The 22,474-nt window shown below is 44.4% G+C and overlaps 1 protein-coding gene across 1 annotated transcript in view; it reads left to right on the top strand.

The window, feature by feature from the left end:
• The first annotated feature begins 5,187 nt into the window (after window positions 1-5,187).
• SLC43A1 (solute carrier family 43 member 1) overlaps window positions 5,188-22,474 on the top strand; it is a 195,194-nt gene continuing 177,907 nt past the window's right edge. Inside the window, exon 1 of the mRNA XM_069752981.1 lies at window positions 5,188-5,265. The gene's annotated coding sequence lies outside the window, so the exon portion shown is untranslated. The remainder of the gene's footprint in view (window positions 5,266-22,474) is intronic.

Here is a 22,474-nt window from a genome sequence, read left to right as displayed (position 1 = left end):
GTATAATGGCCACACATTGCTCCATACTGTATAATGGCCAGACAGTGCTCCATACTGTATAATGACCACCCACACATAGTGCTCCATACTGTATAACGGCCACACAGTTCTCCATACTGTATAATGATCCCACATAATGCTCAATTCTGTATAATGGCCGCAAATGATGCTCCATACTGTATAACGGCCACACATGATGCTCCATACTGTATAATGTCCATTGGCCACACATGATGCTCTATACTGTATAACGGCCACACATGATGCTCAATACTGTATAATGGCCACACACAATTCTCCATACTGTATAATGATCCTACATGATGCTCAATACTGTATAATGACCCCCCTCCTGTATGCATGGCTCATCTCCCTCCCATCCCATATACATGGCTCATATTACCCCTCCTGTATGCATGACTCATATCTCCCCTGTATGCATGGCTCATATTCCCCCTCCTGTATGTATGGCTCATATTCCCCCCCTATACATGGCTCATATCCCCCCCACCTGTATGCATGGCTCATATTCCCCCCTCCTGTATGCATGGCTCATATTCCCCCCCGTATGCATGACTCATATTCCCCACTCCTGTATGCATGGCTCATATTCCCCTCCGTATGCATGGCTCATATTCCCCCCCGTATGCATGGCTCATATCCCCCCCACCTGTATGCATGGCTCTTATTACCCCCTCCTGTATGCATGGCTCATATCCCCCCCACCTGTATGCATGGCTCATATTCCCCCCTCCTGTATGCATGGCTCATATTCCCCCCTCCTGTATGCATGGCTCATATTCCCCCCTGTATGTATGGCTCATATCCCCCCCCCCCATGCATGGCTCATATCCCCCCCACCTGTATGCATGGCTCATATTCCCCCCTCCTGTATGCATGGCTCATATTCCCCCCTGTATGTATGGCTCATATTCCCCCCCCTATGCATGGCTCATATCCCCCCCACCTGTATGAATGGCTCATATCCCCCCCACCTGTATGCATGGCTCATATTCTGCCCCTGTATGCATGGCTCATATTCCCGCCGTATGCATGGCTCATTTTCCCCCCCGTATGCATGGCTCATATCCCCCCTCCTGTATACATGGCTCATATCCCCCCCCCCCTGTATGCATGGCTCATATTCTGCCCCTGTATGCATGGCTCATATTCCCCCCTGTATGCATGGCTCATATCCCCCCCACCTGTATGCATGGCTCATATTCCCCCCCCCCCATGCATGGCTCATATTCCCCCCTCCTGTATGCATGGCTCATATTCCCCCCTGTTTGTATGGCTCATATTCCCCCCCCCCTATGCATGGCTCATATCCCCCCCACCTGTATGCATGGCTCATATTCCCCCCTCCTGTATGCATGGCTCATATTCACCCCTGTATGTATGGCTCATATTCCCCCCCCCCCTATGCATGGCTCATATCCCCCCCACCTGTATGCATGGCTCATATCCCCCCCACCTGTATGCATGGCTCATATTCTGACCCTGTATGCATGGCTCATATTCCCGCCGTATGCATGGCTAATTTTCCCCCCCGTATGCATGGCTCATATCCCCCCTCCTGTATACATGGCTCATATCCCCCCCCCCCTGTATGCATGGCTCATATTCTGCCCCTGTATGCATGGCTTATATTCCCCCCTGTATGCATGGCTCATAGTCCGCCCCTGTATGCATGGCTTATATCCCCCCCTGTATGCATGGCTCATATTCAGCCCCTGTATGCATGGCTTATATTCCGCCCCTGTATGCATGGCTCATATTCCCCCCTCCTGTATGCATGGCTTGTATTCCCCCCTGTATGCATGGCTTCTATTCCCCCCTGTATGCATGGCTTCTATTCCCCCCTGTATGCATGGCTTCTATTCCCCCCTGTATGCATGGCTTATATTCCCCCCTGTATGCATGGCTTATATTCCCCCCTGTATGCATGGCTTATATTCCCCCCTGTATGCATGGCTTATATTCCCCCCTGTATGCATGGCTTATATTCCCCCCTGTATGCATGGCTTATATTCCCCCCTGTATGCATGGCTCATAGTCTGCCCCTGTATGCATGGCTCATATTCCCCCCCTGTATGCATGGCTTATATTCCCCCCTGTATGCATGGCTTATATTCCCCCCCTGTATGCATGGCTTGTATTCCCCCCTGTATGCATGGCTTGTATTCCCCCCTGTATGCATGGCTTATATTCCCCCCTGTATGCATGGCTTATATTCCCCCCTGTATGCATGGCTTAGGCTACGTTCACATTAGCGTTGCGCGCCGGTGCGTCGGCGACGCAACGCACGACGCACCAAAAACGCGCGCAAAACGCGCGCAAAAACGCTGCGTTTTGCGACGCGTGCGTCGTTTTTTGACGAAAATCGGACGCACAGAAAATGCAACTTGTTGCATTTTCTTGCGTCCGACGCTAGCGTCGGAAACGACGCACGTGTCGAAAAACGCCACCAAAAAAACGCATGCGTCCCCTATGTTAAACATAGGGGCGCGTCGCCGCTGCGTCGCCGACGCAACAGCAACGCACATTGGCGGAACGCCAATGTGAACGTAGCCTTATATTCCCCCCTGTATGCATGGCTTATATTCCCCCCTGTATGCATGGCTCATAGTCCGCCCCTGTATGCATGGCTTATATTCCCCCCTGTATGCATGGCTTATATCCCCCCCTGTATGCATGGCTTATATTCCCCCCTCTATGCATGGCTCATAGTCCGCCCCTGTATGCATGGCTCATAGTCCGCCCCTGTATGCATGGCTCATATTCCGCCCCTGTATGCATGGCTTCTATTCCCCCCTGTATGCATGGCTTATATTCCCCCCTGTATGCATGGCTTCTATTCCCCCCTGTATGCATGGCTTATATTCCCCCCTGTATGCATGGCTCATAGTCCGCCCCTGTATGCATGGCTTATCTCTCCGCACCCGCACCCGCTCCTGCACGGCGCGCCGGATTATGTCCTCTTTCATCCCCCCGTCCCTCATACTCACCTATCCCACTGCACGGCCGTGCCGACATCCCTCGCGCTCTGTCCTGACTCCAGGCGGCGGCGCAGCACCTTCTTCCTGCTTGAGCGGTCATGTGACACCGTTCATTAAGGTCATGAATATGCCCTGGAGCAGTGGGGGCCCTGCCAGCAGGTGTCAGTGCCAGGGCCCACCGGAGGATCCTCCGGTTCTCCGGTGGGCCAGTCCGAGCCTGCGCACACGTACTGATGTCCTCAGAAAGTTTTAACTCGTAGGATGTACATATGAAGTTTCCAGAAGAAGGTTTATTTTCCAGCTGAATTCTTGAAGATATGCAGGAAAAAAAGACTTCAGGACTAGGGCGGCAAACACATGAGCTTCTAAGATGGCTGATAGATGGTGAATCAGGAATGAGAATGAGGAAGAAGAGAGGGGTTACTGATACCAGAGCTACATAAGAGACAGACAGGGAGAGAGGAAGGACAAACTTCTAAAGAGGGCAAACCTTATTGATTAGCAATGAAAGAGCACAATATAACAACATAATAATAATAATGCAATACTGGGACATTATATTTTTTCTTTTGTTCATTCATTTTGCATTTTGCAATTGATAAAATTAAATTATTAATTTCTATTTTATAAAGTATTACTTTGCAGCATTTTTTCCACATCTGTCTAGTACGTTTGCATAGTACTGTAAGTTGAGGTCACTTGGACATCAATAACGCTGTGTTGGCATCAAAGAGCTCAAAATGGGTTCAGTACAGTACCAGGAACCTCAGATTGTTATACAATTCTTTTTCAGACAGAAAAAGACAATTTGCGGTATTGAGATTTTTTGCTGGAAAAATCTGTGAAGCTTCCAAATAAAAAAAATTGTTGCCTAAGAATAAATGAAAAACAAAGAACTCTAAAACTCCTGATATTTGTCAATTGTTTTCATCATTGTGCATATATAAAACGGAATCTGTCTCAATCTGAGAGCAGTGTAGTGTTGGAGACCCTGTTTCCAACTATGTATTACTTATTGAGCTGCTTGATAAAATTTTGATAAAATTATTGTTTTATGAGCAGGATAGCATCACCAGAGGACTAGTAAGGCTGCTGCCAAATAGTCCTCCATATTCATGAGCTCTGTATAATCCCACCCTCACCACTAATTGGCAGCTTTTTGCCTACTCACAGTGTACACAGAAAGCTACCAATCAGTGATGTGGGCGGGGTTATACAGTGCTCAGCATTCAGAGAACTAACTGGTAGATCTACAGCAGAAAAAATGGTGAAAAACTGTAGCAAGCAGCCCAGTAAGTGACACATCACTGGAATCAGAGTTCTGCCTCTATATGATGCAGCTCGCATATGGGGTAGCCTGGCCACAGATTAAAGCTTGATACTCAGCCATAATAACATGGGAAGGAAGGAGGGGAAGTGTAGAAAGCTCACCACGTTGCCAATTTCAAGTCCATATGTCAGCCGATATCCATCCTTAGGGTGCCGCACCCATTGGTGATCACAAGCAAAAGAAAAAAGAAAAGGGAAATCCACCAGCACGTCCAACAGGAGAATAAAATTTACCATTTATTCGAAAAAAACTTTAAAACATGATAAAAAAATGAAACCTCAGAAACCTGACGCGTTTCTGGTGTATACAACACCCTTATTCATAGGACAACTGAGATAACATGTAACAAATGTTATACTCAGCGTGCAGTGAATGAGCAAAACCAATAGGTGGAGCTCAAATCAATGCAGCCATAACATGGATGTAAAAGTGCGCCAATGTAACTCTTCAACTGCGGGTTCCTCACAAAGCTAAAATCTTGAAAATGGTTATGACCTTGTCGTGCACTTACCCTTTTTATACGTTGGCATTATGGACTTGTAAAAAAGAATCTTTTACATTCCTTGTAGTTTATAGACCGGACATTCTATGTCCATGGGGACAATGGTGACATTATGTTACATCTTTATGTCCAATATCTTGACTGGTTATAAAAAGAATATTTTGTTTTTATAACCTGCACATATTTCTCACCATGTAGTGCTTACTGTCACTTCCATACTGCTAATAACCGCTTTGGCTGGCCTCACTCCTCCACGTGTTGGTCGCCTTTCCTCTGTCCGACACTCTGTTCTCTCTCCTCCCTTCCTAAACCTCCCACATCCCTTACACCCATGCCTTATAAAGTAGTGTACTTGTTTCCTGTGTTACCCCCTCCTTTCACTCTGCAGAAGTACAAATTGGACATAGTAAAATCAGCGCCTGCCACCTTAGGTAAGTAGTAGTGCACTTTGGGCACTCTGGCTTTGTACTTAGCAGGATCTTTTGTTTTACCTTTGCTTATCTTTTACTTTTCCTTATCTGCCCTAACATGTGGCTTCCATCTGGCAGAGCTCTTTTTCTTTGCTGGTATGTAATAGCACATGTTACGCACCAATGTTCGGCAGCAGCTGTTACTGGGTTACTATGTTACTCAATAGTGTACTTGTATACAACTAAAAATGCTATTCTTACTTTTGCATAGCTGATGTAATGACTCTCTGTATTACACGTGTCACTTTAGTGCATGTGCTCCTGTGTACACCTATCTGTCTCGCAGAAGACTGTCCATGGGAAATGTGTAACTCATGTCAAACTGTTGTATGAATCCGACTTTCTACATTATTTTATATGTAACATATCTCAGTAATGTGTTCCCACCTAGCGCATGTATGTATACAGTGGTAATTCTCTATGTAGTGTCTCGGAGTAACTCGTCTTTGGTGGGAGAAGGCGAGGGTGGGTGACATAGCCGTGGCTGGAATGTGGGGGACTCGAATATCCAGTTTCTGCCACATGGGGATAGCGCAATGTTTTCCATCTGTTACACTAATAATTACAGATCTGTCAGTTTCTTCAGGTCACATATTGCTTACTGCTGACATTGATTGTGCTTGAAAAGAGTAACTTAGCTCGCGATACTTCAGGACACTTCACATACAGTGGGACTTGTAAACCCTAGTAGTCACTGGACCTATATACCGATATTAAAGCAGTACTGCTAGCAAAAATGTTATCCCATAGAGTCTATGGCATAGACGCTTGTAAATGTGTAGTGTAGGCTCAAATACTTAAAGCCCCCATACACATTAGACTAATGTCGGATGAAGCTGCCAATGTTGATGACTTCAGCCAACAGAATAATGTGTATGGGGAAAGGCAATGTAAGGATCTGAAATGCTCAATTTTGGACTGCTGATTCTTTTGTTTTCTAAGAGATAAACCGCCATCAGAGATGTGTGGCAGCGTCTGTCTCATAGAGAAAACCCGAGCGCTCGACATGTCTATGGGAAAGTTGGGCAAGATAACTGCCAGCTGATAGATCAGCCAAGCATAGTATATGTATGGGGCCTCTAATGATTGTCATCTTTCCCAGTTTCCACACCATCACTCCAGTCCTCTTCTGGATCTGGTGACCTCAATCAGACTTTTCTGCTTACACAGTGGTTTATATGTGGACCAGAAGTTGCCTTTACAATATACAGTGGGGAGAATAAGTTTTTGATCCCTTGCGGATTTTGTGAGTTTGCCCACTGACAAAGACATGAACAGTCCATAATGTTAAGGGTAGCTAAATTTTAACATTGAGAGATAGAATATCAAAAATAAAATCCAGAAAATCACATTGTATAAATTATATAAATTTATTTGCATTTTGCAGTGAGAAATAAGTATTTGATCCCTCTGGCAAACAAGACTTAATACTTGGTGACACAACTCTTGTTGGCAAGCACAGCAGTCAGACTTTTTTTGTAGTTGATGATGAGGTTTGCTCACATGTCAGGAGGAATTTTGGTCCACTCCTCTTTGCAGATCATCTCTAAATCATTAAAATTGTGAGGCTGTCACTTGGCAGCTCGAAGCTTCAACTCCCTCCATAAGTTTTCTTTGGGATTAAGGTCTGGAGACTGGCTAGGCCACTCCACGACCTTAATGTGCTTCTTTTTGAACCACTCCTTTGGTGCCTTGGCTGTATGTTTTGGGTCATTGTCTTGCTGGAAGACCCAGCTAAGACCCATTTTTAATGTACTGGCAAATTAGGTTGTCCCTCAGGATTTTATGGTACATTGCTCCATCCATTCTCCCATTGATGTGGTGAATTAGTCCTGTGCCTTTAGCAGAGAAACACCCCCAAAACATAATGTTTCCCCCTCCATGCTTGACAGTGGGGACGGTGTTCTTTGGGTCATAGGCAGCATTTCTCTTTCTCCAAACACAGCGAATTCAGTTAATGCCAAAGAGCTCAACTTTTGTCTAATCTGACCACAGCACCTTCTCCCAATCACTCACAGAATCATCCAGGTGTTCATTGGCAAACTCCAGATGGGTCTGCACATGCGTCTTCTTGAGCAGGGGGACTTTAAACCTTTACATAGTAATGTGTTAGCAATGGTTTTCTTGGTGACTGTGGTCCCAGCTGCCTTGAGATCATTAACAAGTTCTCCCCATGTAGTTTTAGGCAAATCTCTCACCTTCCTCATGATCAAGGATACTCCACGAGGTAAAATTTTGCATGGTTCCCCAGATCGATGTTGATTGACAGTCATTTTGTATTTCTTCCATTTTCTTACTATTGCACCCAGCGTCTTACATATGGTTTTATAGTTCATTTCAGCATTTTGCAGGTCTATGTTCTTGTCCCTTACATCCTTATAAAGCTCTTTGGTCTTACCCATGTTGAAGAGGTCAGAGTCTGACTGATTAATTGAGTCTGTGGACAGTAGTGATTTATAAAGGTGACTATGTAAGATAATCGTCTTTAATGCAGGTAACGAGCTGATTAGGAGCGTCTAACTGGTCTGTAGGAGCAAGAACTCCTAATGGTTGGTAGGAGATCAAATATTTATTTCTTACTGCAAAATGCAAATAAATTGATATAATTTATACAATGTGATTTTCTGGATTTTATTTTTGATAGTCTATCTCTCAATGTTAAAATTAACCTACCCTTAAATTTATAGACTGTTCATGTCTTTCTCAGTGGGCAAACTTACAAAATCAGCAAGTTATCAAATCCTTATTTCCCCCACTGTAACTCTGGATGTAGTCTCGTTCTGAAGCTATATAGGTTTAGACTGGTGGAAGTAGCACCGTCCATGTGTAAGCAGGCAATGATGAGGAGCAAATGCGTGACACAGTTTGTGGATCGGAGCGATGGTGTAGTAACTGGAAAAGCCACTGATCAGTCAGTATTAGTTTATTTATGACAATATCTGAAGTTGAACTAAAATGTAGATATATTACCAATTTTTCCTTTTTTAATTTTTATGCCCTTTAAGCTGATGGAAAAAATACATACCATGAGATACGGCCTACCCAAAACCCTGTCTGATGACAAATGCACACATAGCAGGATGCAGCAGGCCTCCACTGATAAAGGCTAGGAGCGGCACAGGTGCAAACTACTTGATAAAAACAGCCACCCCAACCAACCATTGCAGGGTTTGGCTGCCTAGCAGAAAAAATGCACATTGGTATAACTCACATAGGACGCCAGTCCATATGACTGGCGTCCTATGTGAGTTATATCAATGTTAAGTGTGCATTTGTCATCAGACAGGGTTTTGGGTAGGCCGTATCTCATGGTATGTATTTTTTCTGAGTTTTTTCTATGTTAGCTCTTTAAGCTGATGAACAGTCATACCACACAAAATAGGTAATAAATAACATTTACTATACAGTTAGGTCCATATATATTTGGACAGAGACAACATTTTTCTAATTTTGGTTATAGACTTTACCACAATGAATTTTAAACAAAACAATTCAGATGCAGTTGAAGTTCAGACTTTCAGCTTTCATTTGAGGGTATCCACATTAAAATTGGATGAAGGGTTTAGGAGTTTCAGCTCCTAAACATGTGCCACCCTGTTTTTAAAGGGACCAAAAGTAATTGGACAATTGACTCCAAGGCTGTTTTATGGACAGGTGTGGGCAATCCCTTCATTATGTCATTCTCAATTAAGCAGATAAAAGGCCTGGAGTTGATTTGAGGTGTAGTGCTTGCATTTGGAAGGTTTTGCTGTGAAGTAAACATGCGGTCAAAGGAGCTCTCCATGCAGGTAAAACAAGCCATCCTTAAGCTGCGAAAACAGAAAAAACCCTTCTGAGAAATTGCTGCAATATTAGGAGTGGTGAAATCTACAGTTTGGTACATCCTGAGAAAGAAAAAAAGCACTGGTGAACTCATCAATGCAAAAAGACCTGGGCGCCCACGGAAGACAACCGTGGTGGATAATTGCAGAATAATCTCCATGGTGAAGAGAAACCCCTTCACAACAGCCAACCAAGTGAACAACACTCTCCAGGAGGTCGGCGTATCAATATCCAAATCTACCATAAAGAGAAGACTGCATGACAGTAAATACAGAGGGTTCACTGCACGGTGCAAGCCACTCATAAGCATCAAGAATAAAAAGGCTAGACTGGACTTTGCTAAAAACATCTAAAAAAGCCAGCACAGTTCTGGAAGAACATTCTTTGGACAGATGAAACCAAGATCAACCTCTACCAGAATGATGGAAAGAGAAAAGTATGGCGAAGGCGTGGTACAGCTCATGATCCAAAGCATACCACATCATCTGTAAAACACGGCGGAAGCAGTGTGATGGCTTGGGCATGCATGGCTGCCAGTGGCACTGGGTCACTAGTGTTTATTGATGATGTGACACAGGACAGAAGCAGCCGAATGAATTCTGAGGTATTCAGAGACATACTGTGTGCTCAGATCCAGCCAAATGCAGCCAAACTGATTGGTCGTCATTTCATACTACAGATGGACAATGACCCAAAACATAAATCCAAAGCAACCCAGGAGTTTATTAAAGCAAAGAAGTGGAATATTCTTGAATAGCCAAGTCAGTCACCTGATCCCAACCCAATTGAGCATGCATTTCACTTGTTAAAGACTAAACTTCAGACAGAAAGGCCCACGAACAAACAGCAACTGGAAACCACCGCAGTGAAGGCCTGGCAGAGCATCAAAAAGGAGGAAACACAGCGTCTGGTGATGTCCATGAGTTCAACACTTCAGGCAGTCATTGCCAACAAAGGGTTTTCAACCCAAGTACTAAAAATGAACATTTAATTTAAAATTATTGAATCTGTCCAATTACTTTTGGTCCCTTTAAAAACAGGGTGGCACATGTTAAGGAGCTGAAACGCCTAAACCCTTCATCCAAATTTAATGTGGATACCCTCAAATGAAAGCTGAACGTCTGAACTTCAACTGCACCTGAACTGTTTTGTTTAAAATTCATTGTGGTAATGTCTATAACCAAAATTAGAAAAACGTTGTCTCTGTCCAAATATATATGGACCTAACTGTATATCTATTTTTTTAAGATTTTGTTTTTGTTAGAATACTGAAAGATTAAAAGTTTAATTTGTATTATTTTTACCAAAATATACAAAAAAAACAAACAAATAAGACCCCATTTAGAAAACGGTGCACCTTCATAGAATTTACAACCAGGAACATTTTTCATTTTCAGAAACAGAAAAAGCAGAAATTGGACAACACAATTAGTCACACAATTTCTTCCAAATATGACAATAGCTTATATGTGGTTGGAAACTACTGTTTAGGCATAGTAGAAATCACCCCATTTTGGAAATAAATTACACCACTCAGTGTATTCATCTTAGGGTTTGATGACTATTTCTATTTTCTAGAAATAAGCCTGTAGAGTGAAAATTGCAAATATGCCATGTTTGTGCCTAATACATTGTGCCCAGCTGCTGCTCACTACAGCAATGCCATACATGTGGATGCTAAATGCTGCGGAAGGGGGTATTTGGTTTTGGGAATGTGGCTTCTGTTTTTTGGGTGCCATGAAGCAACCTATTTTTCCATTGACAGGTGACAGACCTAAATGAGGGCTTGATTTTATCAGGATGAGTTTACTAATATCATTTTGAGGTAAATAGCGTTAATAATTTTGGATCACTTTTAAAGTTCTGTTCACATTTAGCATGTGCTCTACTCTTAGCACTTACAGTACCATTCACAGTTTGGACCCCCTTTTACTCTGCTTGGCAATCCCTCAAGTAGCTTCACCGGGTAGTCACCTGGAATGGTTTCCAATGAACAGGTATGCCTCATCAAGAGTTCATTAGTAAAATCTCGGGTCTTCAGAAAGTGTCTGTGACCACCAGGTGTGTTTTGCAGAGGCAGCGTAGGCGCACAGCTCCATACAGTGCTGAGCCCTAGTCCACAGATGTTCTAAGCCACAATATGGCAGGAACCGCTCAACTAAATAAACAGAAACAACCATTTTAGCATACATTTAACCCCTTTCCAGCCTGCCAATTTTCCATTTTTGCACTTTTGAGCGCTACTCCACTTCTTTCAACAGCCATAACTTTTTTTTTCAGTCCATACAGCTGTATGAGGGCATATTTTTTTTTGTAGGACGAGTTGTACTTTTTATTGACACCTTCCATTCTATCATGTAATATACTGGAAAGCAGGAAAAAAAATTAACATACTGTAAAATTGCTAAAAATTCCATCATTGTTTTTTTTGGGCAATATGATGTTAGGGGTCGAGTTCCCGTTTCTGCACAGGGGGAATCTCGGTCCATCTCCGCTGTGGTCTCCCACTCTTCTCCTGCCATAGTGGAGCATGCTCAGCGGAGACGTCGGTCCCTATGTCTTGCTCAGTCTGACTCTGTGCAAAGGGTTACTGCATTATTTCCAGCTTCTACCATTGTAGCCAGTACTGGGCAGCGGCGAGCAGACGTTTTTGGGACTAAGTCCTGCTTTTTCCCTTCTGAGCATGCCCAGGTCAAGATCTCCCGTTGGAGATCAAGGGTCACATGCTTAGATAATGCAGCAAACCCCATTGGTCCTCTAGGAATGTCCTGAAGGTGCTCAACTTCTGTGGCAGCTTCCCATTGGTTCTTCAGGGAAGGTTCTGTACTTGCTGCAGCTATAAAAGGTTCGCATGGCCGCACGGCCATGCGCTAGTGTACATTTGAAAACGTATGTGTGTTGATGAGTGCAAGTCGTTCTTTAACCCCTTCCCGACCTTTGACGCCACGTAGGCGTCATGAAAGTCGGTGCAATTCCGACCCATGACGCCTATGCGGCGTCATGGAAAGATCGCGTCCCTGCAGATCGGGTGAAAGGGTTAACTCCCATTTCACCCGATCTGCAGGGACAGGGGGAGTGGTAGTTTAGCCCAGGGGGGGTGGCTTCACCCCCTCGTGGCTACGATCGCTCTGATTGGCTGTTGAAAGTGAAACTGCCAATCAGAGCGATTTGTAATATTTCACCCATTATAACGGGTGAAATATTACAATCCAGCCATGGCCGATGCTGAAATATCATCGGCCATGGCTGGAAATACTAGTGTGCCCCCACCCCACCCCTCCGATCGCCCCCCCACCCCCCCGATCTGGCCGGTACACTGCTCCGGCTCCCCTCCGTCCAGTGCTCCGCTCCCCCCCGTGCTCGTGTCCGCTCCCCCCGTGCTCCAATCACCCCCCCGTGCTCCAATCACCCCCCCTGCACTCCGATCCACCCCCCCCGTGCTCCGTTCAACCCCCCCGTGCTCCATTCCAGCCCCCCCGTGCTCCGTTCCACGCCCCCCGCGCTCCGTTCCACCCCTCCCGCGCTCCGATTCCCCCCCCGTGCTCCGATCCCCCCCCCGTGGTCCCCCCCCACCCTATCATACTTACCGATCCAGCCGTGGTCCCGTCCGTCTTCTCCCGGGCGCCGCCATCTTCCAAAATGGCGGGCGCATGCGCAGTGCGCCCGCCGAATCTGCCGGCCGGCAGATTCGTTCCAAAGTGCATTTTGATCACTGAGATATAATCTATCTCAGTGATCAAAATAAAAAAAATAATAAATGACCCCCCCCCCCTTTGTCACCCCCATAGGGACAATAAAAAAATAAAGAATTTTTTTTTTTTCCACTAATGTTAGAATAGGGTTAGGGTTAGGGGTAGGGTTAGGGTTAGGGGTAGGGTTAGGGTTAAGGTTAGGGCTAGGGGTAGGGGTAGGGTTAGGGTTAGGGGTAGGGTTAGGGGTAGGGTTAGGGGTAGGGTTAGGGTTAGGGCTAGGGTTAGGGCTAGGGTTAGGGTTAGGAATGTGCACACGTATTCTGGTCCTCTGCGGATTTTTCCGCTGCGGATTTGATAAATCCGCAGTGCTAAACCGCTGCGGATTTATGGCGGATTTACCGCGTTTTTTTCTGCGCATTTCACTGCGGTTTTACAACTGCGATTTTCTATTGGAGCAGTTGTAAAACCGCTGCGGAATCCGCACAAAGAAGTGACATGCTGCGGAATGTAAACCGCTGCGTTTCCGTGCAGTTTTTCCGCAGCATGTGTGCAGCGATTTTTGTTTCCCATAGGTTTACATTGAACTGTACACTCATGGGAAACTGCTGCGGATCCGCAGCGTGTGCACATACCTTTAGAATTAGGCTATGTGCACATGGTGCGGATTTGGCTGAGGATTCGTAGCAGTTTTCCATCACGTTTACAGTACCATGTAAACATATGAAAAACCAAATCCGCTGTGCCCATGGTGCGGAAAATACCGCGCGGGAACGCTGCGTTGTATTTTCCGCAGCATGTCAATTCTTTGTGCGGATTCCGCAGCGTTTTACACCTGTTCCTCAATAGGAATCTGCAGGTGAAATCCGCACAAAAAACACTGGAAATCCGCGGAAAATCCGCAGGTAAAACACAGTGCCTTTTACCCGCAGATTTTTCAAAAATGGTGCGGAAATATCTCACACGAATCCGCAACGTGGGCACATAGCCTTAGGGTTAGGGTTGGAATTAGGGTTGTGGTTAGGGTTAGGGGTGTGTTGGGGTTAGTGTTGTGGTTAGGGGTGTGTTGGGGTTAGGGTTGTGATTAGGATTATGGCTACAGTTGGGATAAGGGTTAGGGGTGTGTTGGGGTTAGTGTTGGAGTTAGAATTGAGGGGTTACCACTGTTTAGGCACATCAGGGGTCTCCAAACGCAACATGGCGCCACCATTGATTCCAGCCAATCTCGTATTCAAAAAGTCAAATGGTGCTCCCTCACTTCCGAGCCCTGACGTGTGCCCAAACAGTGGTTTACCCCCACATATGGGGTACCAGCATACTCAGGACAAACTGCGCAACAATTACTGGGGTCCAATTTCTCCTGTTACCCTTGTGAATCTAAAAAAATGCTTGCTAAAACATAATTTTTGAGGAAAGAAAAATGATTTTTTATTTTCACGGCTCTGCGTTGTAAACGTCTGTGAAGCACTTGGGGGTTCAAAGTGCTCACCACATATCTAGATAAGTTCCTTGGGGGGTCTAGTTTCTAAAATGGGGTCACTTGTTGGGGGTCTCTACTGTTTAGGCACACCAGGGGCTCTGCAAACGCAACGTGACACCCGCAGACCATTCCATCAAAGTCTGCATTTCAAAAGTCACTACTTCCCTTCTGAGCCCCGACGTGTGCCCAAACAGTGGTTTACCCCCACATATGGGGTATCAGCGTACTCAGGAGAAACTGGACAACAACTTTTGTGGTCCAATTTCTCCTGTAACCCTTGGGAAAATAAAAAATTCTGGGCTAAATAATTATTTTTGAGGAAAGAAAACGTATTTATTATTTTCACGGCTCTGCATTATAAACTTCTATGAAGCACTTGGGGGTTCAAAGTGCTCACCACACATCTAGATAAGTTCCTTTCAGGGTCTAGTTTCCAAAATGGGGTCACTTGTGGGGGGTTTCTACTGTTTAGGCACATCAGGGGCTCTGCAAACGCAACGTGACGCCCGCAGAGCATTCCATCAAAGTCTGCATTTCAAAACGTCACTACTTCAATTCCAAGCCCCGGCATGTGCCCAAACAGTAGTTTACCCCCACATATGGGGTATCACCGTACTCAGGAGAAACTGGACAACAACTTTTGGGGTCAAATTTCTCCTGTTACCCTTGGGAAAATTAAAAAATTCTGGGCTAAATAATTATTTTTGAGGAAAGAAAACGTATTTATTATTTTCACGGCTCTGCATTATAAACTTCTATGAAGCACTTGGGGGTTCAAAGTGCTCACCACACATCTAGATAAGTTCCTTTGGGGGTCTAGTTTCCAAAATGGGGTCACTTGTGGGGGGTTTCTACTGTTAAGCCACATCAGGGGCTCTGCAAACGCAACGTGACGCCCACAGAGCATTCCATCAAAGTCTGCATTTCAAAACGTCACTACTTCACTTCCGAGCCCCGGCATGTGCCCAAACAGTGATTTACCCCCACATATGGGGTATCAGCGTACTCAGGAGAAACTGGACAACAACTTTTGGGGTCAAATTTCTCCTGTTACCCTTGGGAAAATAAAAAATTGCAGGCTAAAAGATCATTTTTGAGAAAATAATTTTTTTTTTTATTTTCATGGCTCTGCGTTATAAACTTCTGTGAAGCACTTGGGGGTTCAAAGTCCTCACCACACATCTAGATTAGTTCCTTTGGGGGTCTAGTTTCCAAAATGGTGTCATTTCTGGGGGATCTCCAATGTTTAAGCACACAGGGGCTCTCCAAACGTGACATGGTGTCCGCTAATGATTGGAGCTAATTTTCCATTTAAAAAGCCAAATGGCGTGCCATCCCTTCCGAGCCCTGCCGTGCGCCCAAACAGTGGTTTACCCCCACATATGGGGTATCAGCGTACTCAGGACAAACTGGACAACAATATTTGGGGTCCAATTTCTCCCATTATCCTTGGCAAAATAGGAAATTCCAGGCTAAAAAATCATTTTTGAGGAAAGAAAAATTATTTTTTATTTTCATGGCTCTGCGTTATAAACTTCTGTGAAGCACCTGGGGGTTTAAAGTGCTCAATATGCATCTAGATAAGTTCCTTGGGGGGTCTACTTTCCAAAATGGGGTCACTTGTGGGGGAGCTCCAATGTTTAGGCACACAGGGGGCTCTCCAAACGCGACATGGTGTCCGCTAACAATTGGAGCTAATTTTCCATTCAAAAAGTCAAATGGCGCGCCTTCCCTTCCGAGCCCTGCCGTGTGCCCAAACAGTGGTTTACCCCCACATATGAGGTATCGGCGTACTCGGGAGAAATTGCCCAACAAATTTTATGATCTATTTTATCCTACTGCCCATGTGAAAATGAAAAAATTGAGGCGAAAATAATTTTTTTGTGAAAAAAAAGTACTTTTTCATTTTTACAGATCAATTTGTGAAGCACCTGAGGGTTTAAAGTGCTCACTAGGCATCTAAATAAGTTCCTTGGGGGGTCTAGTTTCCAAAATGGGGTCACTTGTGGGGGAGCGCCAATGTTTAGGCACACAGGAGCTATCCAAACGCGACATGGTGTCCGCTAACGATGGAAATAATTTTTCATTCAAAAAGTCAAATGGCGCTCCTTCCCTTCCGAGCCTTACCATGTGCCCAAACAGTGGTTTACCCCCACATGTGAGGTATTGGTGTACTCAGGAGAAATTGCCCAACACATTTTAGGATCCATTTTATCCTGTTGCCCATGTGAAAATGAAAAAATTGAGGCTAAAAGAATTTTTTTGTGAAAAAAAAGTACTTTTTCATTTTTACGGATCAATTTGTGAAGCACCTGGGGGTTCAAAGTGCTCACTATGCATCTAGATAAGTTCCTTGGGGCGTCTAGTTTCCAAAATGGGGTCACTTGTGGGGGAGCTCCAATTTTTAGGCACACGGGGGCTCTCCAAACGTGACATGGTGTCCGCTAAAGAGTGGAGCCAATTTTTGATTCAAAAAGTCAAATGGCGCTCCTTCCCTTCCAAGCCCTGCCGTGCGCCCAAACAGTGGTTTACCCCCACATATGAGGTATCAGCGTACTCAGGACAAATTGGACAACAACTTTCGTGGTTCAGTTTCTCCTTTTACCATTGGGAAAATAAAAAAATTGTTGCTAAAAGATAATTTTTGTGACTAAAAAGTTAAATGTTCATTTTTTCCTTCCATGTTGCTTCTGCTGCTGTGAAGCACCTGAAGGGTTAATAAACTTCTTGAATGTGGTTTTGAGTACCTTGAGGGGTGCAGTTTTTAGAATGGTGTCACTTTTGGGTATTTTCAGCCATATAGACCCCTCAAACTGACTTCAAATGTGAGGTGGTCCCTAAAAAAAATGGTTTTGTAAATTTCGTTGTAAAAATGACAAATCGCTGGTCAAATTTTAACCCTTATAACTTCCTAACAAAAAAAAATTTTGTTTCCAAAATTGTGCTGATGTAAAGTAAACATGTGGGAAATGTTATTTATTAACTATTTTGTGTCACATATCTCTCTGGTTTAACAGAATAAAAATTCAAAATGTGAAAATTGCGAAATTTTCAAAATTTTCGCCAAATTTCCGTGTTTATCACAAATAAATGCAGAATTTATTGACCTAAATTTACCACTAACATGAAGCCCAATATGTCACGAAAAAACAATCTCAGAACCGCTAGGATCCGTTGAAGCGTTCCTGAGTTATTACCTCATAAAGGGACACTGGTCAGAATTGCAAAAAACGGCAAGGTCTTTAAGGTCAAAATAGGCTGGGTCTTGAAGGGGTTAAACATCCCCTCCCTTGTGTATGACTGTTCGCAAAAGGTGGATGTATGCTATCTAGCGCCCGGCTGAGCTATTAGCATTAAGCATAACTTACAACGTCTCAGCACTAAACACACGTTACAGCGTCTATTGCTGTGACCGCCAGAGCGGCGCCATGCGTTATTAAAGCGCTTTCCAATCCAAGCCTGGGTGGTTAGTGGCGTCCGCCAGTGCGGCACTGCTCGCACTCTTGTGCTACTAATTACTTAAGTTTATTCTGACACCCAGTTGTGGTGTCGAGCGCAAGTGGTCTAGACAAACCCAATCTCGTGTCTTGGAATTGGGTTCTGTGACTTCTTACTTGTGCTCTTGGTGCGGTACTGCGGCTCTGTGACGTAACAGAGTTCGTTTCCACCGTCATATAGTGCCGCCATTTCCCAGCAGCGGGTTCTCTCCTGCACGGTGGACCCCGGACTGCGAACGCACCTTATTATTTACTCGGTGCGTTCCGCCAGTCCTAACGTATGATTCTCCAGGTCAGTACGATTACTGTAATACCAAACATGCATAGCCGTTTTTTATTTAAATGGTGGAAACAATGTGCTTTCGTTGTCATGTTCTAAGTCCCGTAACACTTTAAAATTTTAGTTGATGGAACTGTGTGAGGGCTTGTATTTGTGCCTTGAGCTGACATTTTTATTCATACCATTTTGGGGTTTATGGACGCATTGATCGCCTCATTGCATTTTTTGTGGCTCTGTGGCTGCCAAAAGCCTGCAGTACTGGCATTTATATTGGTAAATGCTGTAATGAAAAAACAATCGGGTTAATGAATTTTGTTTTAATAGAACGACATTTATGGACAAGGAGATACCGCATACACATATTTTTAATTTTTTTTATTTGGTTAAAAGGGAAGCGATTTCAAGTTGTATTATTTTAAAACCCTTTTCTTATTTTTTATTGAAATTTGTAGTCTTCATTGGGGACTTGAACCTGTGATAATCTGAATTCTGCAACAACATGTCAGCACATCTGGTTTGCAAGCAGCGGACTATCATTTGTGTTTCAACATGACAATGAATCACAACAAAGCTCAAGGTTATGTGAGGTATGTTTTGGGTCATTGTCCTTTTCCAAAACAAATGATGGTATTGCAGCCATGTGATCTGACACAGCACTCCATCCCTGACCAAGAAGGACAACCCATTCAAATCCTCATGTTTAGCCCTGTTAAAATAAAAACAACTATACTCACCTTTGGTGCTGGTGTCTTTCCAGCGGGGCCATTGCCGTGGCTCACGTGAGGTTGTTATGCTACACATGCCCTGCCCCAATCAGCGCTGGCTTCACTACCCCCGCCTAACGTATTGAACATTAACACGAAGTCAGGACTGCAGCTTCTCTCTAGCTTCCTCTTGATGTTCGATTTGTCTGAAGGCAGAAACATTGACGCCAGCGCTGGTTGGGCACAGGGCTCTTGTGACATGACAACCTCATGTTAGCCTCGGGCACACGAGTGCCGACATAGCTGGAACAGAAGGTAAGCATAAGTTTTTTTATTTTAACGGGACCAACATGGGGAATGAGAAGGGTTTGTCCAAGTACACCAGAGTGAAGACAAAGCAGCCAACAAGTGCTCAGCACCTCAGTAGAAAAGCCATTCTACGTGACTACCTGATGATGCTGCCTCAGAAAATTCCAAAAGCTGTCATCAGGTTAAAAGAATCCAGAAAAAAAATGTATGACCCGGCGATGAAGAATCCGCTGCACCTTCAGAGGTCTTATTTGCTTAAAACTTACATTTTATTGAGAAATAGTTAAAAATGTAACAAAGCACAGTTACATGCAGTTAAATCAAACCAGTGGACATCTAGAATATGTTTCGGCCTATAAAAAGCCCTTTTTCAGGTTAAAAGAATGGTTCTTACCGCTGTCTCTAACATCATGTCCTCCCTCTATCTGAAACTAAACCTGTCAAAAACTGAACTCCTCGTGTTCTCTCCCTCTACTAACCTACCTTTGCCTGACATTGCCATCTCCGTGTGCGGTTCCACCATTACTCCAAAGCAACATGCCCGCTGCCTTGGGGTCATCCTTGATTCTGACCTTTCATTCACCCCCTACATCCGATCACTGGCTCGCTCTTCTTACCTGCATCTCAAAAACATTTCTAGAATTCGCCCTTTTCTTAATTTCGACTCTGCAAAAACTCTGACTGTTTCACTTATTCATTCTCGTCTGGACTATTGTAACTCTCTACTAATCGGTCTCCCTCTTGCAAAACTCTCCCCGCTCCAATCTGTCCTGAATGCTGCAGCCAGGATCATATTCCTCACCAACCGTTACACCGATGCCTCTACCCTGTGCCAGTCATTACACTGGCTACCCATCCACTCCAGAATCCAGTACAAAACTACTACCCTCATCCACAAAGCACTCCATGGCTCAGCACCACCCTACATCTCCTCCCTGGTATCAGTCTACCACCCTACCCGTGCCCTCCGCTCCGCTAATGACCTCAGGTTAGCATCCTCAATAATCAGAACCTCCCACTCCCGTCTCCAAGACTTTACACGTGCTGCGCCGATTCTTTGGAATGCACTACCTAGGTTAATACGATTAATCCCCAATCCCCACAGTTTTAAGCGTGCCCTAAAAACTCATTTGTTCAGACTGGCCTACCGCCTCAATGCATTAACCTAACGATCCCTGTGTGGCCTATTTATAATAAAAAAAAAAAAAAAAAAAAAAGGTTCCTCGCATCATGTTCTCATACACTTTATGCAGTATTAGCCCTCTGTGTCTGTACTGCTACATACTTAGGCAGGTAACTGGTTCATGCAGCTTTACATGAACACCTGAGCCTTACACTATAGCTGGTCCGAATAACTAAAGCAACTGTTACCATCCACCTCTCGTGTCTCCCCTTTTCCCCATAGTTTGTAAGCTTGCGAGCAGGGCCCTCACTCCTCCTGGTATCTGTTTTGAACTGTATTTCTGTTATGCTGTAATGTCTATTGTCTGTACAAGTCCCCTCTATAATTTGTAAAGCGCTGCGGAATATGTTGGCGCTATATAAATAAAATTATTATTATTATTATTATTATTATTACTTTGAGGAATCTAAGGTTTAATACATATTCTGCCTTGTTTCACATGTGTTTCTCTACTCTTTGTTTCCATACCCTTCTTGGGTTTGCTGCCTTCAGTCTGATTCTACAAATTGCACATTCCAATAAGAACAAGGAAATCCACTAGCCATTAACAAGCATGTCCAACCTTTTGATTGGTACTTACATTGGGTTTTCAGAATGACGTCTCTGGTGTTGGTCCAGTGGCATTCAACTTTTTGGATTTGCACAAAAGTATGATCGACTGCACTTTTCAACATGCCTATATAGATGGGACACTGCAAGAACAGAGGCCAGACATAGTCCAAAGTGACGGCCTCTTTATAGAGAATGGATTCAGTAGGGGTTTCGCCTGAATCATACTTTTTGATTAATATTAGTTTTTTAATTCGCTTCTTTTAAACATTAAAACCTTTCTTTTGCCAGAATTGCCAGATGCCCAGTCCGATCCTGGTTCCAACCATGACATGTCCTCCCTTGCCAAGCATGCAAAAAGCAAGTTAGATGGCCGGATACACAGTATACTGAACTGTTTCCTAGCCACTAATAAAAGTGGATGCTGACCAAAGCTGCAGTATACTGTAGACAATACATCTCATTGCTGTTTATATTGGGCCTTAAGCATTAGAGAGGAGCAAATATGAGTAGAACCTAATTCTCCTAGAAATGTTTGCAGTTCTCACTAGGGTTGAGCGAAACGGGTCGAACATTTTCAAAAGTCGCCGACTTTTGGCGAAGTCGAGTTTCATGAAACCCGATCCGACCCCTGTGCGTGGTTGGCCATGCGGTACGCGACTTTCGCGCCAAAGTCGCGTTTCAATGACGCGAAAAGCGCCATTTCTCAGCCAATGAAGGTAAACGCAGAGTGTGGGCAGCGTGATGACATAGGTCCTGGTCCCCACCATCTTAGAGAAGGGCATTGCAGTGATTGGCTTGCTGTCTGCGGCGTCACAGGGGCTATAAAGGGGAGTTCCCGCCGACCGCCATGTTACTGCTGCTGATCTGAGCTTAGGGAGAGGTTGCTGCCGCTTCGTCAGAAGCAGGGATAGCGTTAGGCAGGGTCCATTAACCACAAAACCGCTTGTGCTGTAGCGATTTCCACTGCCCAACACCACCTTCGGTGTGCAGGGACAGTGGAAGCTCCTTTTTTTTTTTTTTTCCTCAGCGCTGTAGCTCATTGGGCTGCCCTAGAAGGCTCCCTGATAGCTGCATTGCTGTGTGTACGCCGCTGTGCAAACCAACTGCTTTTTTCAAAGCACAAATCCTCTTGTTCCTTCCTTTCTGCACAGCTATCTTGTGTGTTTGTCCACACTTTTTATTTAATTTGTGCATCAGTCCACTCCTTATTGCTGCCTGCCATACCTGGCTGAGATTACTGCAGGGAGATAGTAATTGAAGGACAGTTCCTTTTTTTTTTTTTTTTTTTTTTGTGGGAGATTAAGATTGACATTTCTGCTAGAGTGCCATCTCTGTCTGTGTCATCTCTCACTCAGTGGGCCATAGAAAGCCTATTTATTTTTTTGCTTGTTTTGGGTTCCAAAATCTACCAGAAAAAATCACAACATCAATCAGTGGGAGAAAAATATTGGCCTCAGGGCTTGTGTGCCACTCCTTACTCCTGTGTGTGCCATCTCTCACTCAGTGGGCCATAGAAAGCCTATTAATTTTTTTGCTTGATTTGGGTTCTAAATTCTACCTGAAAAAATCAATAAATCAATCAGTGGGAGATTAATATTGGCCTTTGGGCTTGTGTGCCAGTCCTAAGCGTGCCATCTCTCTCTCTCTCAGATAG

This window comes from Ranitomeya imitator, chromosome 2, assembly GCF_032444005.1.
Source record: "Ranitomeya imitator isolate aRanImi1 chromosome 2, aRanImi1.pri, whole genome shotgun sequence".
Classification (NCBI taxonomy): domain Eukaryota; kingdom Metazoa; phylum Chordata; class Amphibia; order Anura; family Dendrobatidae; genus Ranitomeya; species Ranitomeya imitator.
The sequence above is the reverse complement of the archived record's forward strand: the minus strand, read 5'-3'. Positions and strand labels throughout refer to the sequence as shown.